We start from the raw sequence: 9,144 nt of genomic DNA, 5'->3' as shown, positions 1-9,144 counted from the left end.
CCGAGTTATAACGAAGAAGTTATGACCTGTCGAAGTTTCGCGACAAACCGGCACGGGGCCGAATGTCGTAAATAGTGAGTTTTCGATAAACTACTTTTTGGCCTTAGTGATCTAAACGAAACTCGTAGTGTTCGTTAAACCGAGAGTAAGTATAAAAAGAACGCCCAAATCTGACTTCGTATGAGGAAGTTATGATTTTTCGAAGTTTCAGCTTAGCAGTAGACAGCTAAAAACTCGAATTTTAGATCGAGTGATTTTTAGCCGACACGACCTAAACGAGAATCGAAGGTCTCGTCATTAGTAGCACAACGGTAAAAAGTCTGACGAAAACGGACGTCGGATGAAGAAGTTATGAATTTTTAACGGATTTCCGGTCCCGGTCTGTTAAAAATAATAATATAAAAGTCAAAGTCAAAATTAGCCAACGAAGTCTAAACGAAAGTTGTAGAGCGTAATTTTACCTACGCGTGCGTATAAAGAACGTCAAAAACGGAGCCCGTATGAGAAAGTTATGGATTTTACAAGAATGGGCACAATTTTCGAGAAAATTCGCAAGGAATGGTGCTGGCCACGTGATCCTCGCATGCTTGGCTCGTGCTCGACTCGCGTGTCGCATGCTGATTCGAGCGAGGGTGCGGTCCAATGGACTTCCGACGCGCATCGCTGCTGATGCCCCGTGTCCGAGGTGCTGGCCTAATCCGAAGCCGACACGTAGCCTCCTCGCATCTAAGCCTCGCCGAAGCAGCCACCTGGTCCGAGCCTCGCAGATGCGTGCCTTTCCCTCCTCGGTTCGGATCCAAGCCTTGCTACTATATATAGTAGTGGCTGCGAGACTTCCCGGGTAGAATCCGAAATTTGCCACTTTTCACCCATTTTTCATCTTTTTTATCATTTTGACTTCCCCCGAAGCCCCGGTATCATTTCTAAAGCCCGAATACGTTCCGAAGTTCCCGAAGTCTCGGAAAATTTATCTTTTCGGTTTTGAAGCCCGACCTTTTGCAGAGCCCGGTTTCTCAATAAAACTCTCGGTTTTATTAGAAACGAACGTTTTAGGAAACGAATTGCTGCCCGATTATCATCAAATCAAGTGAGTGCATAGTCACTTTCATCTTACACATAGATATGAAGTATTTTATATAAAATACGTGCTATGTGTAGATATGTTGTTTGTTTATTTGAGATGGATGTTGAATGAATGTTTTATACATGTTTAAAATGATTCAAAATGTATAAATATTTTATCTTCAAATATGTTGGGTAAAACATGGGTAGATAAAGTATGAGGGATAATGTGAGAACCCGAAACTTTTCCCGTCATCATTACCCAGTTTCCGTTAATAAAAATTTGGTTTTTATTTATTTCCGTTCACGTTAGTATTATTTTTGGTCTAACGGAATATTCTAAACTCAGTTCGATCGCGTTTCGTATTAAAAAACGAGGTTTTCTAAGTCAAAGCATAGCATCCAGGCCAAACGACCCTTCGAGAGGAGTTCACGGCTGTAAACTCAGTTTACGGCCGTAAACTCTGTTTACGACCGTAACCCCTATTTACGGCCGTAAACCCTCCACCCCACCCCTTGACCGTAAACTCACCCCTATATAAGGGATGAGTGGCCTTCATTTATCACTTTACACACTCCAGAAGCTTTCTCTCTCTACTCTCTCTCTCTCTCTCTACAAACTTCGAATTTGCCCAAGGATCTTCAAGAATGTAAGTGATTCTTCACCTTGATTGTGTTTCTATCTCACTTCTAGTGGCAAATCCATGTTCCTAGCTCATAAATCTCATCTTTTTCTAGATTTTCTCTCTCACCAAGAACACCAAGAACACACACTAGTTCTTGGTGGCTAAAAACCTCATTTCAAGCTTCTACTACGTAAGTACACTACCCTTAGCTTGTTGGATACAAGGATCACTTGTTAAACATCTAGAAATCGTGACCAGAAGGGTGTTTACGGTCAAGGCAATCTCCCTTGACCGTAAACTCTATTTTAGTGGTGCAAAGTTGCCACAACACCCTCCTAAGCCTAGAAACGAGGCTTAGAACACTTCCAGAAGGCTAGAAAGGACCTTGAAACACCGAAAATCGCATCTTTTCGCCAAAGTGTTTACGGCCGTAAACCCATGGACCGTAAACCCATGGATCGTAAACCCATGGACCGTAAACACCTGGACCGTAAACTCCTGATTACGGCCGCAAACTCCCCTCTTCAAACACATGTAATTCTAACACTTAGTTTTAAGTGTTTCCTAGTCCCTAAGGTGGTTTCCTTCCATCACTTATGCCCTCACCTAATGTATATATGTACTTTTACATGCTAAATAGGATCCGTTTGTGTCCGAGGATTTATTTGACACTCAACAATTCCTAGCAACTTACATTCGAATCCCACATCAAACAGTGAGTTCATACCCCTACACTTTTTCCGAGTTTTTCATGTTTTCAGGGGGAAATACAAGCAAAAGTACAAGGAAACTTGTGCTCAAGTATATTATTTTGTTTAAAATAATTATATGTTCAGTATGCTTTTAACACAGAAAACCGTTTTACCAAACGATTAAGAAATCAACTCGTAGAAACAGTTTTCAAAACTAAAGCAAGGAACTTGTCAATCTTGTCATAAAATGTGATATTTTATAAAGGATTTATACAAAAAGCTAAACAGGATTTTGAGTATTATTACTTGTAAATTTGTTATTTTAAGTTGGAGACACGTCCTTGGTAACACTCCACCGGATTCGAGAGTGTAGGACTAACCCTTGTAACCAGAATCTCTTGGAGGGAGAACATGACTATTGTGTATAGATCTATACGGGACTGACTATCCCGCACCTAAACTGCTAGCTACAGTTAGGCAGCCATGCCTGGGGTGACAAAGTCATAAAAAGATACTGGCCCCCGTTACGTACCATATCCAGTTTAATGTATGGTTATAAAACTCGCAACCTAGATAACAGAGATTTACTTTTGTAATAATGAAACAAGTGAACTAACCTCAAAGTAATAACCGATTTGATTACTAGAGGGCATTAGTAATACCCTTAAGATCTAGTTCACTACTTATTTATTAGTTTTATTTATGTAATAAGACTAATACATCTCACTGAGAGTAAACAGGGTTTTTCAAGGAAACTACATCTAACGATACAAGTATGGTAGATACTTGTACACCTCATTCCAGATCAGATAACCAACTATCAACTTTTAAGGAAAATATAGGATTTTCCTGGGATAACTCAACCTTACATAAATAGGCTGTTAAACACATAACAAATGGAAAATCAAACCTCTTTCATAAGAAAATATAGGATTTTCTTGGGAAACACTTTTCAAAGGATCAAAGAAACATTTCTTTCACCAGAACTAAATGCTTATGAACTCACCAGCTTTATGCTGATATTTTTAAAACTGCTTGTATTCTCAGGGCAACAATAGACAAGTACTCTTGCCAACTTTTGGAGAAGACGGAGCATTTTGGAGTCACGTCTTTTACTTTTGTTATATACTGTTATGTATAAACCATGTTTTCAAACAATGTAAATATTTTAATTATAATGGAATGGTTGTGTTTACTTTGCTTACTATGATACAAATGTTGTGATACTACACATGACGTCCTACGCCCCGGAACGTTTCCGCCATCGGTTTCGGGGTGTGACAGATAAAAGTACAGTATAGATGTACGTTGGTAGCTATGAATTTAGTACAGTATAGATGTACGTTGGTAGCTATGAATTTAGTACAGTATAGATGTACGTTGGTAGCTATGTATTTAGTACATTGGCAGCTATGGACTTAGTGCCTGTTGTATAAACCTTGGCGACGATGTGACTTCGTGCCTATTAGATAAACCCTGGCGACTATGAGACGTAGTGCTTATTGTATAAACCCTGGCGACTATGAGACGTAGTGCCTATTGTATAAACCCTGGCGACTATGAGACGTAGTGCCTATTGTATAAACCCTGGCGACTATGAGACGTAATGCCTATTGTATAAACCCTGGCGACTATGTGACGTAGTGCCTGTTGTATGAACCTTGGTAGCAATGGACTTTGGATAAATTCCTTAGGTCAATCCTGGGGAATGATTGGATGAAGGATAGTCGATTCTTGATCGACGTTTGTTAGTGCTTGTAGTATAAACCTTGGGCAGCGATGGACTTCGTGCCTATTCCTTAGGATGAATCCTTAGGAATGAGTGAGATTTGATTCTTAGGGTAAATCCTTAAGAAATAAATAAGATAATGGGGTTTGGGTAATTAGGTTGATTGTTTGATGTTTAAGCATAATAATTTATTTATTGTGGGTTGAAAACCCTATATGCTCACCAGGCTCCCAAGTCTGACTCACTCAGTTTGTTTGTATCACAGGTATCGATACAAAGTTACTTTACACTGAGAGATTAAAAGAGACGTAGATCACTAGTGTAAGTGAGTGTAAGTTCTGTTTATGCTTATGTTTTTGTATTGACGATGACATCCCAATGGTTTAAGTGAATAAAATACATTTCTTCAGAAATGATTTGATAATATAATTATCATGTTTTTATGGGAACAAATTCCGCAACGCCTTTTAAAAAGGATTACTCTGATTTTATTTTAAAAAGCATAAACGAAATCGGTCTTTTCTGGCCGAGAAATTAGGGGATGTCACAAATAATGGTTTAAGGATTACATTTATTCTTAAAGATTAAAACTAAAAATGGTTAAAAAAGAAAAAGAAACATCAAAATCTAACAAAAACACTACTCTATTCCGAAAGAATATTGTTGTTAAGAAACAATTTATAAATTCTAACATAATACATTATGTTAGAATACAATATCGTTCTCGATGTTTTCTTCATTTTCCACATTAATGACAACCTCTTCAAAACCTAAATTTATAAGGAAAACATAATCAACTTTCAAATATTAAAAATTTTAGTGCATTAAATAGAATAAAACAATAAATTCTAATAGAATGTGATATACATTCAAATAGAATATAACTATAATTTCTATAAACCAACATTAACAATCATCCTTAAACTTACAATGTATATTATTCTGAAAGAATGTAATGTTTCATTATTTAGGATGTCATTCTTTAAGAATCGAGACCAATAACAAGAATAGAAACCAATTTTATTCTGACAGAATTGGTTACGGTAATTCACTGCTTAAGTTGACAATGAATTCAAGATTCTATTATGACAAAATTAGAATTTGATATTCCATTCTAGCAGAATGATCGACATTAAGATGCATTAAAAAAACCTAACAATCTAAATAGAAAAAAGGACTATGAAATTGAAATAACAGGATACATAGAATGCATAAACATATATACTTATCTGTTGGTTAAAAAACTGATGATTGTGTTCCAAAATCAAAATCAAAAAGCAATTGGATGTAAAATCTATTTTCAGGATTGAGGTAAATAATTTCTACAGTTAAGCACAAGTTACTACATCACATAAACAATCTTTTGTTTTCCAGTTACAAATACCTAGATTTCAACTATGCATTTTATCGAACACGTGGTGTGCTTCTTCAGTTTCTTCAAAAAAAAAATTAGTGAGAGTCTTACCACTTCAGTTTCTTGGTTCGTTGGTAATCTATAAAAAAAAATAAAGAACTCAACGTGTGCAACAGCAAATTGGAGTTGCGAAGATACCTGATCAAAAACGAAAAAAATGAAATCTGAAAATTAAATTCTTGCTATAGCCACAGCAAAATCAAACATTCACGAAATTGTGATGTTGCAATTCAGGTAACCAATGGAGGCTTGTCCTTGTCTCATCGGAAACCTGAATTCCGTCCACTGTGGGGCTGACCTTCACGAAATTTTGTCCACCGTGGTCTCGCTGTCTCCTTGCATCGCCTCACCACCATCACATTATTAGTGACAAACCTGAATAGCAGGGACCAATGCTGGGAAAACGAGATGGAGGAGAAATCGTTGTAGACGTGAAGATGAATTCCAGAGAAAGAGAAAAAGAATCGGCTAAGGTTTTTTTCAATAGATTTTGACTTTGACATCCCATATTTAAAGGAATACTAAACAATATATTAATTATCTGACATAATTAAATATGCAAAGATTACTATAATACCCTTAAATGATTTATTTAACTATTTATTTTTTCCTAAATTCCTATTGGTGCATTCATGCACACAATAGTTGCTAGAAACATTTGAACCTAACTCTCTCTCTCTCTCTCTCTCTATATATATATATATATATATATATATATATATATATATATATATATATATATATATATATATATATATATCAGGGTGAGATCGGTTGAGAACTCATAGTTTCCCGATAACTAAAAGTGGAGTGTTAGATCAAAAGTAATTCATTAATGACACGATCGTAATCTTACCAATCTCATTTAATGTTTAATTTTTTGTGTTATTGGAAATATTAATAGAAATGTCTAAAAAATTACATAATTAATCAAATTTTCGGATTTTTTTAAAAAATAGTATTTTTTTTAATTTTTTTAAAAAATAGTATTTTTTTTAATTTTTTTAAAAAAGTGCAGATTTTTTAATTTTTTATAGTAAACATGAATTATGAAATATATATATATATATATATATATATATATATATATATATATATATATATATATATATATTTAAAAACTGTGATTTTTTTAAAAGCATTTAAAAATCAATAAAACTTAAAAAAAAAACTGAAATATTTAAAAAAATACTATAATTTTTTAACCAAAAAAATCAGCATTTTAGGTACATATATGCATACTTTTACAAATGCATATATGCATATTTCTTATACTATAATATTTGTAAAGAAATCATGAGAAAACTCATTTTATTTACTAATGTATAAACACAATAGAATACATATTTTATTCGATACAAAATAAAATATAAAAAAAATGCTACAAAATTTCAAAGCGTTTTCATTGTTCGTGTCAATATTTCCATATTTTCTTCAATGTATCATTTTCACCTCTTCAATATTCACCACAATTTCTTGCAAATCTACAAAAAAATAAAAAAAATGATTGATGCAAAAAACACTCACAAAAATACATATGTGATTTACATGTGATTCATATGTGAATGACATGTGATTACATGTGAATCACATGTAATACATATGTGAATTGCATGTGAATCACATGTAATACATATATGATTTACATGTGAATCAAATATAATTCATATGTGAATTACATGTGATTTATATGTGAATCACATGTAATTCATATGTGAATTACATGTGAACCACATGTAATTCATGTGAACCACATGTAATTCATATGTGAATTACATGTGATTCATATGTGAATTACATGTGATTCACATGTGAATCATATGTAATTCATATGTGATTTACATGTGAATCACATGTAATTCATATGTGAATTACATGTGAATCACATGTAATTCATATGTGATTTACATGTAATTCATATGTGAATTACATGTGAATCACATGTAATTAAAACGTTGAATGAAATATAATAAGTATCAAGTATCAAATAGTAGAATAAAAGACATTGTTTCCAAAACTTACTTGAAATGCCAATGTATTTCTCCACAGAAAGATTTCAAACTTAAGCCTGTAACTCTAACTATTTAAAAGGATCGTAAAAAAATGGTCAGTTAAATTATTATTCTAAAAAGATAGAAATATAAACAAAGAAGTCATTCATTATTCATATTTCTGTTTACAAATACGAAACCAGATCACCAAGATAGCTTCCATTCCAATAAACATATAATTTTGTAGGAACACGCAACTGGAAGGTGGCATACAATGGTATGGTTGCTGAAACGTAAGTGTATTCACCAATGATTTGTTTAGAAATTTCCTATTGGATTTGTTTAGAAATTTGAATTGCTGATAACCTTGATGAGGTAAGGTTCCACTTCCATAAGCTTCTTATTCCATGGATATTAACGAAGATACAATAAAACAATGAACATAATGACTTGGAATTGAGAAGGAGAACATGTGGAAGTGGAACCATTTATGGTTTCACAGTTGGAAATAGGAATCAAAGCTGAAACAGTGAGTAACCCTAGTGCCTGTAAATCATCCCAGAAATGATTCAAATTGATGGATTTACTAATTACTGCTATAATTTTACAGGATCTGGAAAAAAATATTTTGAAAGTAAATAAAAATTAACAAGAATTTCGTTCAATAAAATATTTGAGAAGATGATTAACCAGTGTAAAGAGGAGAGAAAGAATGTAAATCGTCCGATATCTACCTAAAAACGCATCAGCAACGAGCCGGTGAGCAAAGGAGCGGGGCTGCTATGGTGGTTGAACTTGCAATACTGCAAGTGTGTTTGGATATCACTACTCCACTATTTGATTATATATATATGGATCGGAGCCTCATTGGCATCGACGGGAAACCTAAGACGAGATCGAGATCTCAGTCCGAGATGCTTACAGAATTCCGATGGAGTCATGTCGTAGAATCGAGTGACACTATGTACCGCCGAAGGATCAAGCTTATGGTAACGCTTTGCGAGGCAGAGGTTAGTTTTGAAGACGGTGAACCTGTAATCGTCTTCTGGTTTGGAATGTAGAGGGGGAATGACGTCGATTGGAGGAGATGGAGGCGGTTGAACGCGAGGAAGACGATACGTATAGTACGTATATTTAGGGCAATTTTCGTCGATCTTTATCATATGTGTTTGAGTTCGATCTTCAATGGAAATCGATTTTAATAAGACGTGAGTACTCCGTCGATCCCTAATCGAACATTTTTGGTCTCCGACGATCATTGCTGCAATCGAAGATGATCACGAACGGGATCGATCTCTTCGATCGTGGATTTGTCTTTGATGATTTGGAGATTAATAACAGTTGATTAGTAGTAGTTGATGATTATAGAGATAAGATGAAGAGGACGACGGGAAAGAATAGAGAGAGAGAGAGAGAGAGAGAGAGAGAGAGAGAGAGAGAGAGAGAGAGAGAGAGAGAAGTAAAGTAGAGATTTAATTAGGGAAATCAAAAGTAATCATTTTATTTCTAAATTGCCCCTGATTCATTTCAGTTTCATACACCCAAGTCTTTTCTTTTTCCCGTATTTACAAAAATACCACAAAACATCTCAACCGTCTATTATTTTGATCTAAAGGTCCTCGTATGGTTC

The sequence above is a fragment of the Lactuca virosa genome, chromosome 5, assembly GCF_052849685.1.
Source record: "Lactuca virosa cultivar CGN04683 chromosome 5, Lactuca_virosa_CGN04683_v6, whole genome shotgun sequence".
In the NCBI taxonomy this organism is placed as follows: Eukaryota; Viridiplantae; Streptophyta; class Magnoliopsida; order Asterales; family Asteraceae; genus Lactuca; species Lactuca virosa.
This window is presented reverse-complemented; position numbering follows the sequence as displayed.